Source organism: Apium graveolens, chromosome 3, assembly GCF_009905375.1.
Source record: "Apium graveolens cultivar Ventura chromosome 3, ASM990537v1, whole genome shotgun sequence".
NCBI lineage: Eukaryota > Viridiplantae > Streptophyta > Magnoliopsida > Apiales > Apiaceae > Apium > Apium graveolens.
This window is the reverse complement of record NC_133649.1, coordinates 76,845,753-76,863,294: the sequence shown is the minus strand read 5'-3', so window position 1 is coordinate 76,863,294 and position 17,542 is coordinate 76,845,753. Positions and strand designations below refer to the sequence as shown.

The following is a 17,542-nucleotide window of genomic DNA, read 5'->3' as shown; positions in this document are numbered from 1 at the left end:
ACCGAAATAATATATATAATAATTAACAATATATGAGCATTCTCATAGTACTCATGAAAGTCTTGGTTACGCAGATATGAACCAAGTTTGATATCTTAACATGACCAAGTCACAAAATATTCAGTATATATGTGTATATATACTTTTCACAATCTTGCAAATCCTCTGACATGTATAATATACACAGAGTTCCAGTTTATAACTGTATAAAAATATCGTTGCAAGGTGATCTCATATATCTAACCTTGTCTCAACGTTTTTCTGAAAATCTTTGACATGCACAAGATAATCATTTACTAGATATAAGTTTGAAAGATGAAGTTACAAGATACTACAATATACTTATATCTTTTCTGAATACTACTTGAACTACCACCGTTCATGGTATAATCTGTGTCAAAAGTTCATCACATAGATGAGACTACAAGATATGATTTGAATAGATTCAATCCTTGAAATATCATTCAAAAGAAATGAAGTTACGAGATACTTCATTAAGTCCCGATATATATCCATATATATATATATATATATATATATATATCTCATACATTTCCTGAAACCTCTGTCATGTAAAGTATGAACAGAATTGTAATATCCAATGAATTTGGAAAGAAAAGAATTTTTGCATAAACCCGATATCTTGCTGATCAAACAAAGATACCAATAAGTAACCTTTTCTACTGTAGATGGATGAATTCCTCGCCGGTCATCACCCTGGCCGCATTAGGACCTCGCGCTAGACCGTTACCCGGCCACTCACGCGTGGATGGACTGTCACCCAGCCTCTTACACCTTCATAGACCGTACCCCGGCCTGTCGCTTATGCCGACTCAATTAGATGGACTTACTTCCCGAACGTTGGGCAAGTAATCAAATTGTTTTCTCAAAACAACAACCTCGTTGCGAATATAAAATTCACCACAGAGCCGGATCCCTAAGATATTGAGCGAGTATTTAAATCCCCTTCGAAAGAAAGACCTTAAATATAAAAATGAGTTTTGGGATCCGCTCTAACTTTTAAAATTCAATTTGAAGACTCGAAAACATTTTTAAGAATGTTTGGAGTAATGCTGATTTAATAAAATAAATCAGTCCCGATATATTAGAAAATATTTGAATATTATTATTTAAATAATATTCCCAAAAGGATAATCCTTATAAAAATAATTGAAATAGATGTTTTAAAACTTATACTTGAAATGAATAATAAATAACCAAAGATATACTTATACGAAAGTACGATCTTTATTTGAATAATCGAAAATAAGTTTGATTATCGAAACATTATTCTTTAATAAAATAAAGAATATTATTTAATAAATAAGCGGAGTCATAAGTCCTCAAATGAATATTCAAAATAATATTCATTAAATAAAATAAACGGAGTCTTAAGTCCTCGAATGAATATTCAAAATAATATTCATTAAATAAAATAAACGGAGTCATAAGTCCTTGAATGAATATTCAACTAATATTCATTAAATAAAATAAAGTTATCAAATAAAACTTATTTGATTAATAGTTTTGAAAACTATATCAATATATATATATATAATATACTCGGGAACATCGACTCCCGGTTTTAGAAAATGTTCACCCTTGGGTCCCCTATAATAAGGGTATAGGCAACTACTGCTTATCTCTAGCATAGGTATTATGCAACTTATAAGCAATTGAATCAACAGATATATATCAAGATTACGAAACAGACATGCATATATACCATATCACATGCTCCAATATATCGCAAGATTTGCTAATTAACCATCATGCATCTATCACAAGATAATGCATATACATATGTATACATCACAACAACAGTATAACGGGTAGAAAACTTGTCTGAGCGACTGGGGGTGATAAATGGCTTGGGACGAGTCTGGTAACCTATAAACAACATATAAGTTGGAATTAAACCAAAGTCGCTTATGAATCTATACTTTAACCAATTAGACTCTAACACTCGCTTTGCGCTCAACGATTCTCTTAAGTCGCTCGAGTACCTTCGGCTCCACCATTTTTAATAAATTAACCATTAAGGGTTTTAAGGCGATTCTTTTGCGAGTGCCTTACCAACTGCCTAATACACTTTACATAAATGATTCATACTCCAATTAGTCCTTTAAGGTCTTTAACCTATGTTTCAAACTAAGGCGAGGGGTAATGGTTCGTTCGCGAACGCCGTTACTTAAAACGGTCGTTTCTCCTAAACCGTACGTCGGATTCAAACGAACCACATATCAAAACGAAGCTTGTAACATGAAATATCTAATCATGGCAATGGTCAAAACCTAACAGTGAGTCCTCAGGTCCTGATTGTTAAGAAAAAAACAGTCTAAAGTAAATCGGACATTACGACGGCTATATTTACGCGATTACCAATTTTTATCCTATTCTAAATCAACCACCAATTAACCACAATTCAACCATACAACCAAAATCCATACTTACAATGCTACAACAGCCCCAACAACTCAATATTTCCAAATTTATACTACTTCCCATCATGAACTAAAAGCTTTACTTAAGTTCTTTAACTAATCAATAAGATTTACAACTCCAAACACATCACAAAACCAACACATCTCTAAATACTCAATAATCAATCTTCCCATGAACCATACTAAACACAAAAGCTCTAAATATACAAAAGTAGGGCTAGGGTTTGAGATTATACCTTCCTTGGTGAGTAAGAGTAACTACTTAGCTTGGAATCACCCTTGAAAGTCCTTACCCAAGCTTAATCTAAACAAAAACTCAAGAACAAAATTTTAAGTTCTTGAAAAACATTATTCACCCTCTTCTTCCATGAATTTTAGGAAGAGATTGTGAAGGAATTTGAAGCTTAAACTTATAGGATAGCTATATCTATGCATAAGGAGTCTTAGATAATTACCTCACTAATTAATGAAGCTTGGAACTTGGATTTTGGTTTTTTTCTTCTTGAAATGGAAAAGAGTCCGAGAGCTTTTCTTGAAGAAAAGTGAAGTCAACTTGTGTTTTGGTGAAATGATTTGTTGGTTGGTTGTTTTTGGCTTTTGTTTTAATTATTTACCTTTTAACCATGGTGATTTTTTTGTGGTTCTTAATCAACCAACAACACACTTCTCTTTGGTCATGCTTAGGTCATCAATCCTATGTCATCTTCCCATGCTTGTCCTCTTCTTATTGGTTTGATGACATCATCCTCACTAATCTCTTTGATTAGCTTCTAATTACTTGGCTAATGACCGCTGATCTGTTATACGGTTCGCTTAACTTTCGTTTTCATTTATCGTTTGAGGGATCATACCCAGGATCTTATTACTTGGGTTTCCTTAACCTTTCTCAATACATTATATTCCTTTTATGATCCTCTCTTATAATCCTTGAATTTAAATCCTTTTTATCCTGTTACCTTATACTCAATTCTTTCGGTATCTGGTGGATTTTCGGGAAAAATCAAAGTGTTTGAATTTGGATTCTGACGATCTTTACATACATTTATATATCATATAGAGTACTAATAAGATCTCAGAATAATAATAAAATAACCCCTACATAGTGTGGCATAAAAAGTTTTCTTATTCAGCAATATCAGCAAAAAAAACTATTCATAAAGGTTACAAAAAGTTCAAAATTTTGGGGTTATTACACTACACTTGATATGAGACACTCCTATCTTTGTTAATTATCGTTATAACTCTTTTTCAATACTTTCTTCCTTAGTTGTTGAATGATTGGTACTCATCCTTGATGATCCTACTTGTGAGAAGATAATTCAATTTCTGATGAAAGTCCCATAACTCCAATTCTCGACTGATAATTTAAATCCTATTGTTTAGAATCCTTCTAATTTCTCCCTGGCATCAGTTTTATAAAACATAATTGTTCATTAACAAAAGAATGTTTTCTTGATTTAGTGGATTGGACTCAGACGCAAGTCCCTTTCACACCAATTGATAGGCTTAAATGTTGTCTAGGGATCCCATTGTATTTGAGAACCCAATGAGGTTCGGGATTACTTCGCGACTAATCACCGGCTGTAATCCGTAGCGTCCTAAAATTAAGTTTTTGAAGTTGTTTTGATTATAAATGTTTATAACATGATGCCATGATGCCATATATCTTGTCCATGATGCTATTATGCCTTTATGATATGATTCTCCAGCTATTGAGTTGCGATGAATATCGGCTTTCACCCTATCTTAATCCTTGATTCTTGAAAGCCCAAACCTTTCTTCATAACCTTGTATGCCAAAGATAGAAATCTGCCACCTAGAGATTTAAAAGTAGAATTCCTCAGAGTTTGCTATTATTACTATTATTGCTGTATAGAACTGCTATGTAGTTACTTGCTGAGCTTTTGTGCTCATATATATTTTCTTTGCTTTAACCATGGCAGTTAAGAAAGAAGATGGCCAGATTTACGCGTTCAGCTCGCATGAGCGTTCCTGGAAGTCCCTACTGTGTCATAGGTTTTTGGATGCCAGAGCAGGTAGCAGTGAGTGTGAGCACGCGCAGTAGTTGGAAGGTGGTAAAGATGCAATTGGTTATATGTCGGTTTCAAGTCGGAATCGATTGTGTAAATTAAGGATTATTTGGGTTGTAATATATATTATCTGGTTGGTAGTTGTAATCTTGTCTCAAACTTAATCATGTATAGATCCTGTTAATCGCGGTTTATGCTTATTTATTGTTAGTTTATTGGTGTGTCGGTCCTCATTTCCTAACCCCGATATTGAGGGCGTCACATATAGGGTCTCAACATATTTTGTGTCTGTTCAACTTCTATCTCTTTTGTGTATGTCTGGTAGTATGTTATTCGTGCAACGAAAGTTAGCATTTAGTAGTTTCGTGTTATCTGATTAGTGTCATCACCATTGCATGCTAAGGTTAAGAACAGGAGGACTTATAATGGAGTATTTAACGAAGTTAGAATCCCATGTTTGTCTCATATAATATTCAACCCTTTAATCTCTTATTTTATTGCATATTAAGTAGTATCTTAGTTATAATCAAAACCAATTTGTTATTCGTCTTAGCATTGAATAATAGCCATATCATTGTTGCATAAGTGCATAATCTACAAAGTTAACCTAAACCAGTCTATGTGGGAACGAACTAGAAAGAATTATATATTACTTGCGAACGCGTATACTTGCGTGAATTTTAGCGTGTGAATTACTTGTGAACGCTTATACTCAAACATTGTTACTTAATTGTTCTTTGCGTGTTTCAGGTACTCTAGCGAGCGTGTATACATACGTGTTCGCGGGCTCGTAAGAGAACTCTGGTTCAAGTGGAGGAAGAAGTTGTGGTTCATTGGCAAGTTTTTGAGGAAGAAGAGAAAGTCGAGGACGAAGAGAAACTAGAGGAAGAAGAGAAAGTTGAGGAACTAGCTATAGTAGTAATGGCAGATCAAGCAGAAAATCCGAAGGTGTTGATGGATTATTCTCAGCCTAAGATCAATGATATTCAGTCAAACATTATTAGGCCAACCATCTCGGCTAACACCTTTGAGATCAAGTCGAGCACGATTCAGATGATACAGAATTCAGTTCAGTTTGGGGGTTCTCCTATAGAAGATCCCAACATGCACATCAGGGATTTCATCCAGATCTGCGACACTTTTAAGTTCAATGGGTTGACTGAAGATGTTATCAAGCTGAGACTTTTCCCATTTTCTCTGAGGGATAAGGCTAAGTGTTGGTTATATTCTCTACCAGTAGGCTCTATTACTACATGGGAGGATCTTCCTCAAAAGTTTCTCACAATTCTTCCCTATGGCAAAGACGGCTGCAATCAGGAATGCTCTTACTCAATTTGCGCGCAATCTGGAGAATCTTTGTGTGAGGCTTGGGATCGCTACAAGGAGATGCTAAGGAAGTGCCCACACCATGGCATGCCTGATTGGATGATTATAAACTATTTATATAATGGTTTAGGCGCACAATCTAGACCTATGCTCGATGCAGTGTCTGGAGGAGCCTTGTAGGCCAAAAGCTATAATGAAGCTTATGAGTTGATTGAGCTAATATCAGCTAATGAACACCAGAATCCTACGTAAAGAATGTTGCAAGACAAGGTAGCAGGAATTCTGGAAGTGGATACAGCTACTGCTATAGCATCTCAACTTCAAGCTTTGACGATGAAAGTGGACTCTTTGGCTAATCATGGATTTAATTAAATCACTAGTGTTTGTGAGCTTTGTGCGGGGGACATGAGACAGAGTAGTGTGTTATTTCTAGTGAATCAGCTCAGTTTGTGAGCAACTTTTAGAGATCACAGCAGCAATCTCCAGCCACTTATCATCCCAACAACCGCAGTCATCCTAACTTCAGCTGGAGTAACAATCAGAATACGGTACAACAACCTTATCAGCCATATACAACAAAGCAGTATAACCCTCCTGGTTTTCAACAACCATAATATGCACCAAGGCAACAACTACAACTTCAGCACTTACCTCAAGCAAATCAAAAATCTGAATTGGAGGAGTTGAGGCTCATGTGCAAGAGCCAAGCTGTTTCCATCAAGACATTGGAGAATCAGATTGGGTAGATTGCTAATGCATTGCTAAATCGTCAACCTGGCACACTTCCTAGCGACACTGAAGTGCCAGGTAAGAAGGAAGCTAAGGAGGATGTTAAGGCAATTACATTGAGGTCTTAAAAGGTTGCAATTTCTGAATAAGCTAAGGCTCCAGAATCTGAAGAAGTGTCTGATGAAGAAGAGCCTAAGGAGACAGAAGTGGAACCAAGGAAGACAGCTGTTGTCAACACTCCTCCTGAGGGTAATACAGGGGGAAACAGGTCTATCCTCCACCTCCTTTTCCTAAGAGGCTATAGAAGCAAAAGTTGGAAAAGCAATTTGCTAAGTTCTTGGAAGTTTTCAAGAAACTTCACATCAATATACCTTTCGCTGAAGCTCTTAAACAAATGCCTAGTTATGTGAAGTTCATGAACGGTATTCTCGCTCGGAAAGTGAAGCTAGATGACTTAGAGACCGTTGCTCTAATGGAGGAATGCAGTGATGTGCTGCAACAAAAGTTGCCTCTGAAGCTTAAAGATCCTGGAAGCTTCACTATTCCTTGCATTATTGGAAAAGTGTCATTCGACAAATGCTTATGTGACTTGGGAGCTAGCATCAACTTGATGTTGTTATCTATCTTCAAGAAGTTAGGTCTACCTGATCCAAAACCTACGTATATGTCCTTGTAGTTGGTCGATCGCTCTATTATATATCCATTAGGCATTGTGGAAGATGTATTGGTCAAGGTGGACAAACTCATCTTTCCTACTAACTTTGTTATTCTTGATTTCGAGGAAGATAAGAAGATTCCCATAATCTTGGGAAGACCTTTCTTGGTTACTGGCTGAACCTTGATAGATGTGCAGAGAGGTGAGCTCACTATGCGAGTGCAGGATCAGGATGTGACCTTCAATGTTTTCAATGCCATGAAATTCCTTACTGATGAAGAGGAGTGCTTTAAGGTTAATTTCGTAGAATTTGTAGTTACTTCAGAATTGGATCATATGCTAAAGACAGATGCCTTAGAGAAAGCCTTATTAGGGGATTCCGATAGTGAAGATGAGGAAAGTAACCAACAGTTACAATATTTGAATGCTTCTCCATGGAAGCGACGTTTGAAATGCCATTTGAATCTCTTGGGTTGGAGGAGCTGAAAAGTTCTCCAAAGCGCCTCAAGCCATCTATTGAGGAAGCTCCTACTCTTGAGCTTAAGCCTTTACCTGAACACTTGAGGTATGCATTTTTAGGTGATGCATCTACTTTGCCTGTTATTATTGCATCTAACCTTTCAGGTGGCAATGAGGAAAAGCTTTTGAGAATTCTTAGAGAATTTAAGTCAGCAATTGGTTGGACTATAGCAGATATCAAGGGAATCAGCCCTTCTTATTGTATGCACAAAATTCTGCTAGAGGAAGAAAGCAAGCCTACTATTGAGCAACAGAGAAGGCTAAATCCGATCATAAAAGAGGTTGTAAAGAAGGAAATCCTAAAGTGGCTAGATCCAGGGATCATCTATCCTATTTCTGACAGTTCATGGGTGAGCCCAGTTCAGTGTGTGCCGAAGAAAGGTGGTATCATTGTGGTAGCAAATGAGAAGAATGAGCTTATTCCTACACAAACAGACACGGGGTGGAGATTTTGCATGGATTATAGAAAGCTGAACAAGAATACAAGGAAAAATCACTTCCCTCTTCCTTTCATTGATCAGAAGCTTGATAGATTGGCTAGACATGATTACTACTATCTTCTGGATGGCTATTCAGGGTATAATCAGAGATATATCGCTCCAGAAGATCAAGAGAATACTACATTCACATGTCCTTTTGGTACTTTTGCATTCATGAGAGTTTCTTTTGGGCTATGTGGTGCACCAGCCACTTTACAGAGATGCATGATGGCTATATTCTCTGATATGATTGGAAATAATGTAGAAGTGTTCATGGACGACTTCTCGGTATTTGGAACTTCTTATGATGAATGCTTGTGCAATCATGGATCAGTGCTGAAAAGGTGCATTGAGACCAATTTGGTTCTAAATTGGGAGAAATGTCATTTTATGGTGCGCCAAGGCATCATTCTTGGTCACAAGGTTTCTAGTAAGGGTCTTGAGGTGGACAAAGCCAAGGTGGGGGTCATGGAGAATCTTCCTCCGCCAATTTCTGTTAAGGGAATTCGCAGTTTTCTTGGTCATACAGGTTTTTATAGGCGTTTCATCAAGGACTTTTCTAAGATTTCGAAGCCATTGTGCAATTTGTAGAGAAAGATGTTCCTTTCAAGTTTGATGACGAGTGCCTTGCTACTTTTGAGACTTTAAAGAAGAGTTTAATTACGGCACCTGTCATAACTGCACATGATTGGTCTGAACCATTTGAAATGATGTGCGATGCAAGTGACTATACCGTTGGAGCAGTTCTTGGGCAAAGATAGAATAACATATTTCATGTAGTCTACTATGCTAGTAAGACTCTCAATGGTGCTCAACTGAACTACACCACTACTGAGAAATAACTTTTGGCTATTGTTTATGGTTTTAAGAAATTTCGATCTTATCTACTTGGGACAAAGGTGCCAGTTTTCATTGTTCATGCTGCCATTCGCTATCTCGTCTCAAAGAAGGACTCGAAGCCTAGATTGATTCGATGGGTTCTTTTACTTCAGGAGTTTGAATTGGAGATCAAGGAGAGAAAAGGAACAAAAAATCAAGTCTTCGATCATCTCTCGTATTTAGAGGATCCGAATGCAACTTCACAAGATAAGTCGTTGATTAACGAATCTTTTCCCGATGAGCAATTATTTGGAGTGCAAGCAGAAGAACCGTGGTTCGCCGACATTATGACCTACCTTGTGAGTAACGTTATACCTCCATATTTAACTTATGCTTAAAGGAAGAAGTTTCTGTATGAAGTGAAGTGGTACATGTGGGATGAGCCATTTCTTTTTCGGCAAGGAGCTGACCAAATCATCAGGAGATGTAATTCCATACAGAAAAACGGGAGGGATCTTGCAAGATTGCCACTCAACGGCTTATGGAGGACACTATGGTGGAGAAAAGACAACAACTCATATTCTTCAAGCAGGTTTCTTTTGGCCAACCTTGTTTAAAGATGCTCATCAGTTTATTTTGAAATGTGATTATTGTCAACGTGTGGGTAATATGTCCAAGAGGGATGAGATGCCTCTTAATGTGCTTCTAGAAGTTGAAGTCTTTGATGTTTGGGGAATTGACTTCATGGGGCCATTTGTCTCATCTTGTAACAATAAGAATATCTTGTTGGCGGTTGATTTATCTCGAAATGATGGAAGTCAAGGCTTTGCTGACGAACGATGCGAAGGTAGTGCTTAATTTTCTTCACAAGCAGATATTCACAAGATTTGGAACTTCAAGAGTCATAATCAATGACGAAAGGTCGCATTTCTGCAATCGCAAGTTCACTGCTATGATCCAAAGGAATAATGTGAATTATCGCATTACCACGGCTTATCATCCTCAGACGAATGGTCAAGCTGAGGTATCTAACAGAGAGATCAATCACATTTTAAAGAAAGTAGTGTGTCCATCGAGGAAATATTGGTCTTTGAAGCTTGATGAAGCTGTTTGGGCATATCGAACAACGTACAAGACTCTGCTAGGAATGTCATCGTATCAATTGGTTTATGGTAAGGGGTGTCATTTGCCGGTGGAACTAGAGCATAAAGCGTATTGGGCTTTGAAGAAATTGAATCTTGATTTCGATGCAGCTTGTAAGAAGAGGATGCTTCAACTGAATGAACTTGATGAGTTTCGACTTCAAGCGTATGAGAATAACAAAATGTATAAGGAGAAAGTCAAGAGGTGGCATGATAGGGGTCTAGTGCTTAAATCATTTGTGTCAGATCAACAAGTTCTTTTTTTAACTCTCGTCTCCGTCTTTTTCCTGGAAAATTGAAGTCAAGGTGGTCAGGGCCATTTGTTGTCAAAACTGTGTTTCCACATTGAGCGGTGGAGATTTTTGAGAATGATCCAGGCCAAGCATTCAAGGTAAATGGTCAGAGGTTGAAGCATTACTATGGTGACACGGCAAAGCGTGAGGTAGTTAATGCCATTTTTTTTTCCGTTTGATCTCGCATTTCTACGTCAAGCTAACGACGTAAAGCAAGCGCTTCTTGGGAGGCAACCCAAGTTTGTTATACATTAGTACATAGAGGAAGAAGAAATAAAGGAGAAAAACATAAAAAATCAAAAAATCAAAAAATATGGTGCCAACTACAGTAGCACGGCGCGCCCGTGCTGTGGAGGCGGGGCGACCGTGCTGTTTTGACAGAAGCTGCGCGCGCCCGCGCTGCTTGGCGGGGCGGCCGCGCTGATTTGGCAGAAACACGGTGCACCCGCGATAAGGTAGTGCGCGGCCACGCTGGGTCCCTGATCTAAAAAAAATTATAACAGAAAAACTGGAATTTGAAGGCAATTTCAATTCCTACCCGAATTTCCCTCCTCCACTTCCATATTTCCCTTTCCAAATCAATTTCAATCTTCCCCATTACTCCCATTATTCCCATAATCAATTCCCACTTCTATTCCATAACTAATTATCTCCCAAATTCCTATATATACACTCACTTATTCACAAACTTCTCCATCACTTCTCAAATTCTCAAACACATATCTCTCTCAAACACTTATCTCTTATTCTCTCTTTTTCAATCTCAATGGCACCCAAAAGACAAAGAACTCAAGTTAGCAGCAAAACCACCGATTCTTCAAGTGCTGGGGGTGTGAGGCCTAGGTTTGTAACTCCCGAGGCGGAGGCTGAGTATACGAGGCTTCTCTCGAAGCCCATAGCTAAGGAGCGAGGTTTTCTGCCATCGGGAAGAGATGGTAAGCTGTTGGAGATGATCTTGGAGATGGGTTAGGTTGCTTTTTGTGAGGCACCCGCTGCTGTGCCCATGAGTGTGGTTCGCGAGTTCTACGTGAATGTTAAGGCAGAGAAGAATGGATTTTCAGTGGTGAGGGGATTGACGGTGGAGTACAATGCTGAAGTGATAAGGAGGGTGATTGATCAGTCTGCAAGGAGGCCCGATCAGGATAACTGGAACGAGAAGACTCCGGAGGAGTTTCACTTGGATTTGATTATTGCTACTTTGTGTGTGCCCGAGACTCATTGGTAGTTCAAGAGGGGCATGAATGAGTATGTTACTTTCCCTACCTCGTGTATGAACAGGTTTACGCGTGCATGGAATTCTTTTATTTGTGCAAACATCATGCCATCTTCTCATATGCATGATGTTATTGTGGAGTGTGCACGTTTGTTATGGGGCATTCTTTAGGGAGACTATGTGGACCTTGGTATAGTTATTCATCAAGAGATTCTGAGATTTTTGCGTAGGAGTACTACGGGTTCTATACCCTATGCGTCCATTGTGAAGAAGTTGTGTGTGACAGTTGGTGTTCATTGGGCCGCAAACGAGCAGCTTCAGCTTCCAAGTGCTCCGATTGACAATACCACATTGTTTACTATGCAAGAGTGGGATGGTGGCAAGCCTGATTTGAAAGGGCTTGGGTACTCTTTTGACCATCTACCTGGTGGAAGCCCAGCTGCTGGGGCAACTCAGACGAGCAGAGCCGCTTGGAGATCGCGGTTGGGTGAAGAGGCTGGTCCATCGCAGCAGCAGGAGGGAGCAGATGTTGGAGTTGGTATGAGCATAGTGCAGGATAGGCGTTTAGCTAGGAGGATGGATGTGATGCATGAAATCCATAGTCGGTTTGCACATGATCTCACCCAAGCGTTGGGGATTGCATTCAAAGCTACCGGAGTTGATATCCAATGGCCAGTATTTGGTGAGGACTCTGTGTATCCGCCTCCAGACACTCCTGACACTCCACCCGTTGAGGGTGAGGATCCTGATTCCGAGTAGGTATGCCTGATTCCTTACTATTACCTTCACTGAGGACAGTGAAAATTTTAAGTTTGGGGGTGAAAGTTTGAGGAATATGTTTGTGTGAGTCCATATAGTTTGCATATTAATGATAGTTTAGTTCATATAGTTGCATATTTATCATGTAGTTTTTTTATTTTTGTTATAGTATGTTGCATATAGTTCATGCATTTGCATAATAACATGATCCCCTAGTTAATTTACCGATTGACTTGTGATATTGATACAAGTATGGTGATGTCGTATTTAGGAATGTTAAGTCTTATCGAGTTGATTTGCATGATAGAAGCAAGATAATTACACTAAGTCTTATAGATTGCTTGTGTGCTAGATCATGATCATGGTTTATTTGTCGAGGTTTAATCACATGTTTATAGTTAAAATGTATGATATTCTCTTAGTGATAAAATATGGATATAAAAAAATTGGAGAAAAACATAGGATTTCAATGCTAGTTGTGGCTAGGTGTCAATTGGCTAGTAGCCGGATCATATTTATATGAGTAGTCTAGGGTTGAATGAGATGGAGCGAAATACACTCATTCAGAAATTGAAAAAAAAAGGAAAAAAAAGAGAGAAAAAGAAAAACAAAATGTGTTATGTATAATTGATCATGAGTGGGCTCTTTAGTACTCAAGTTATTAAGTTCTTAGGGGACTTTGTGTCTAGTGACCTAAGGCTTTATAGTCTGGGATCCGCTAACCTAACGTTCGCTACATGGGTACTATTGTATAAGTCTTTTGTGGACCTCACTCATTGCACGGTCAAATAAGCATATTTGTGTTGTTATGTGTTAGCAATAAAAGCATGCATCTATGTATAACTCCAATAATAAAATTGAAGTGTTATAAGTCATTTTGAGTTTAGCGTTTATTCTATTTATAACCTTGTGATTGCCTTGATGAGTAGTGAGTCATGATTATTGATCTAGTAGCGTTAGTATGTCTGTTAAGCAATTGCACACACGCACGCTTCTGGTTTGTGAGTTGATTTCTGAGGTTTGATTGAACTTATGCGAATAACTTCATTTGTTGAGGTGTTGATTGTCAATTGGTTAAGTTATTCTATGGGGATCATAACATTCATATGGTTTGCATTCATGCATTTTCATTTCTTATTCTTTGAGTCTGTTTATGCTTGAGGACAAGCATCGATTCAAGTTTGGGGGTATGTTGAGTGGCATTTATGTCATCTTATAATGCTCCGTAAAGCATTGAATTGGTGTTTTGAACTCAAGTTAGTGTTTTTAATGTGTTTTTGTAGTGTTTTTATGCTAATATGGTGCTAGGAATGTGTCAGGAATAATGCTCATGAAAAGACAAGCTCAAGCCAACAAGAAAACAATAAATCAGAATTTTCTCCAGTAAGACGGCGCGTCCTCATTAGTAAAGCGCGCGGCGGCGCCAGGAAAGCAGAATTGCAGCGCGCCCGCGCTAGTCAAGCGTGCGGTCGTGCTAGGTCGGGGAAATAAAATCTTGTTTCTCTTGGAATTTTGATTCGTTGGACTTCTACTCTGCATGGGCTGCTATATATACATAAATAAAGATCGTTTTTTATAAGACGTACTATAGCTCAAGAAGAAGGCGTAAGAAGACCATAGAGCACAATTCAACCAAGGCGAAGAGGATCTAGTTTATTCTTCTGATTTTTTATTTTAAGTTGTATCTTGGATGCTAGTTTTCTTATTCGTGAACCTGTACTCTTGTACTTGGTTTATTATTTATTCAGTATAAAGACTACATTTATTATACCATGCTTTCATCGAAACCCATATTGATGATCAGTCCGATTATGGGCTAATCGTTATCATGGGGTTCGAGTGGATTTATTTATGGATTTCTATAGTTAATCTTGTTGTGATATCTTAGTGTGTGGTGATTGTATGATAACCTAGTATTGGTTGTGCTTATTCGTCTTATGTGTATCGCGAACATATAAGATAGTATGTTAATCTCTAATGAAGCGACAGTGAATTTAGAGGTTTAGAACTTGTCATGCTAGCATAGGTTCATGTAATTGTATTGCATGATGCGTAGATAATTTTAAACATCTTACTTGCCCTATGTAATCAAGATAGATAACTTGCGCATTAAACCTTGGTGTTGTCAAATTCTATAGACATATAGGGTCTCAACATTTTTGGTGTCTATTCAGCTTATATCTCTTTTGTGGATGTCTGGTAATATGTTATTCGTGCAACGAAAGTTGGCGTTTAGTAGTTTTGTGTTATCTGATTAGTGCCATCACCATTGCATGCTAAGGTTAAGAACAAAAGGACTTAGAATGAAGTATTTAATGAAGCTAGAATCCCATGTTTGTCTCATATAATATTCAACCCTTTAATCTCTTATTTTATTGCATATTAAGTAGTATCTTAGTTATAATCAAAACCAATTTGTTATTCATCTTAGCATTGAATAATAGCCATATCATTGTTGCATAAGTGCATAAACCATAAAGTTAACCTAAACCAGTCTTTGTGGGAATGAACTAGAAAGAATTCTATATTACTTGCGAACGTGTATACTTGCATGAATTTTAGCGCGTGTTCTAGCCCTAACATGCGATCCTTTAGGTTATTATTACGTTGTCAATAATATTAATATCTTATATGAAATTTATAAATAATGAGCGATATCCTAGTAATACATCATTGCAACCTAAGTAATAATAATCAAATCGGTGATCCGATTGACCTTTTCTGAATAATGTTTAATGTAATATAATCCCTTTAACCAAGTATTATAGATTAAACAAGAGGCATGTAATGTATCATCATTGTCATAATTTGATCCAAGTTTCCTTTATCAATGAGTAGACTATCATATCAAATCAACGTTTGAGCGCGACCACGCATTTCATAGTGTAGCTCACACAAGAGGCCAATAATATCACTCCTTAAAATATGAGGGTTAAATCCTTTATAGATCATTTATATTTCTCATAAGATTCAAAATATACCCGAAGTACACTTTTATCATTACCCCATCAAATGTAATTTTTAATGTAATCAAAGTACATTAATTCTCGTATGAAAATATAATAATTTCAAGCCTAAGGACCATAAAATCTTTAACATTGTGAGAATTACTTATGACACTACAGACGTGTAGAATCTCATATTGGGTCTATCCAACATCGTGTATATTTACATATGCCTGCATTTTCGACTTTGGTATCTATACCTATGATCAATGAGATGTGATCATCAGTCAACAAACACACTAGTCTTAATATATTATTATTGTCCCTTAATAATAACACTCGAATAGGGATCTTTAGGAATATTGATACTATTCTCATAATCTCATTTCTAAGTCACGTACTTAGAGATATAGAATGTGTATCATATTTCAAGGAAATTTATTAATATAACATATATATCACTGTAAATTAAGACATGATAAATTATGAAGAGAATAATCGATAGAACATAAATATTAGTAATCCAAATGTCATAAACAAAATATAATAGTGTTGTCTCTAGAGCACAAACACTAACAATCACATCCAAAACTACAATAAAAAGCAAAGGGCTTAACACAGACCCCTGATGGACGTCTACCTCAACTAGAAAATATTGAGTATCTCCTAAGGGCATCCAAACCCATGCCCTATGAATACATATCTTGGATAATGTATACATACACAGACCGAACCCCTTGAGCTTCTAATCATCTCCAAATAACTACATGTGGTACACTATCATAATTATTTTCAGGATCGATAAATACCATATGAAGATCTTTACGGTGCTCGCGATATTTCTCCATTGGACAACAAACAAGATAAATCACCTTAGTCGTTAATCGACCATGAATGAAACCAAATTGATTCGATGAAATGTTAACAAGTCTTCTAAGCCTGCACTCAATAACTCGTTCCCAGAGTTTCATTATATGACTAAGAAACTTAATATGATGATAGTTACTATAAATTTGAGCATCACCTTTATTTTTGTAGGACTACATAACTAGCAGCGGCCATGATAAAGTAAGTGTTCTGTTGAGCAAATACAAATCCCCTTCATCTATCTGCGTTAAATAACTCATAAATACATGTATCTAAAGACGAATTTTTTTAACGTAACACGAAAATTACGGGTTTGGGTTGACTTTTGCGATAAACGAACACGAAAGTACACGAATACGAAATTACATAAATAAATTTAGTATTGGTTTTGGTTTTACCCACATGTATGCAACACGAAAAGAAGATACATGAAATAAAATATTCCCTCTATTTGCCCAAATTGGACCTTCTAGGAAGTTGTATTTGTTTTTTTATTATTTGACGTTCTCTTTTCCCCGTGTAACTTCTACCCTACCCTTATGTACTTTTCCAATACTTTGAATTTTCAACACCTAACAGTAATTAATAAGGTGAGTTTAATAATAATTTTTTAGTGTATATACACAGTATTTGAATTAGTCTCTCTATAGTTCTCTTTTATATACACTCCTTCTTAGAATGGATTCTAGGGTGAATCATCTAAAAGAAAAAGGCAAAAAAAAAGTGAAGAAGATAATAAAATTGGTGTGTCATGCAAGAAAGAAGAAATAGTCAACATTTTTTAACCAAAAGATGTACGTGAAAATGTAATAAAAATGTCAACTATATATTTCCTACTGTAAAACCATTTTTGTTGAAATATGATGAATCTGGAGAAAGTAATGTTAGGGGGAACACACACAAGTATAGAACTAAACAAACAATGCAAAACACACACTCAATATATGACGCGGAAAAACCCACATCCCAACTTGTATTATTAATCAAAACAATTATCAATAATACAATCAATCTCACCAAACGGTATTCACTCAAGCGATACTTAAGTCAAACAATACTCAAGCATACATCAAAACAATAACATGACTATGTATATATAGCCATCACAAACTTAGCCAACAAGACATACCTAATCTGATTACAATAATAATTGTCTACCCATACAATTATTACCCATTCCCATTATAATAATAATTGTCAACACATACAATTATTACCCAACTCAATTATGATAATAATTGTCTACCCATACAATTATTACCCAATTCAATTATGTTTTCTATCACCAAGACCATACTACCTATTGGGTTTAACCCCAACAA

The 17,542-nt window shown here is 36.8% G+C and overlaps 1 non-coding gene across 1 annotated transcript; it reads right to left on the bottom strand.

Moving 5' to 3' along the window:
- Positions 1-5,783: 5,783 nt before the first annotated feature.
- LOC141715438 (small nucleolar RNA R71) lies at positions 5,784-5,889 on the bottom strand. The gene has a single exon (XR_012572202.1). It is a non-coding gene; the product is annotated as a small nucleolar RNA R71 (small nucleolar RNA).
- Between the last annotated feature and the right edge of the window lie 11,653 nt (positions 5,890-17,542).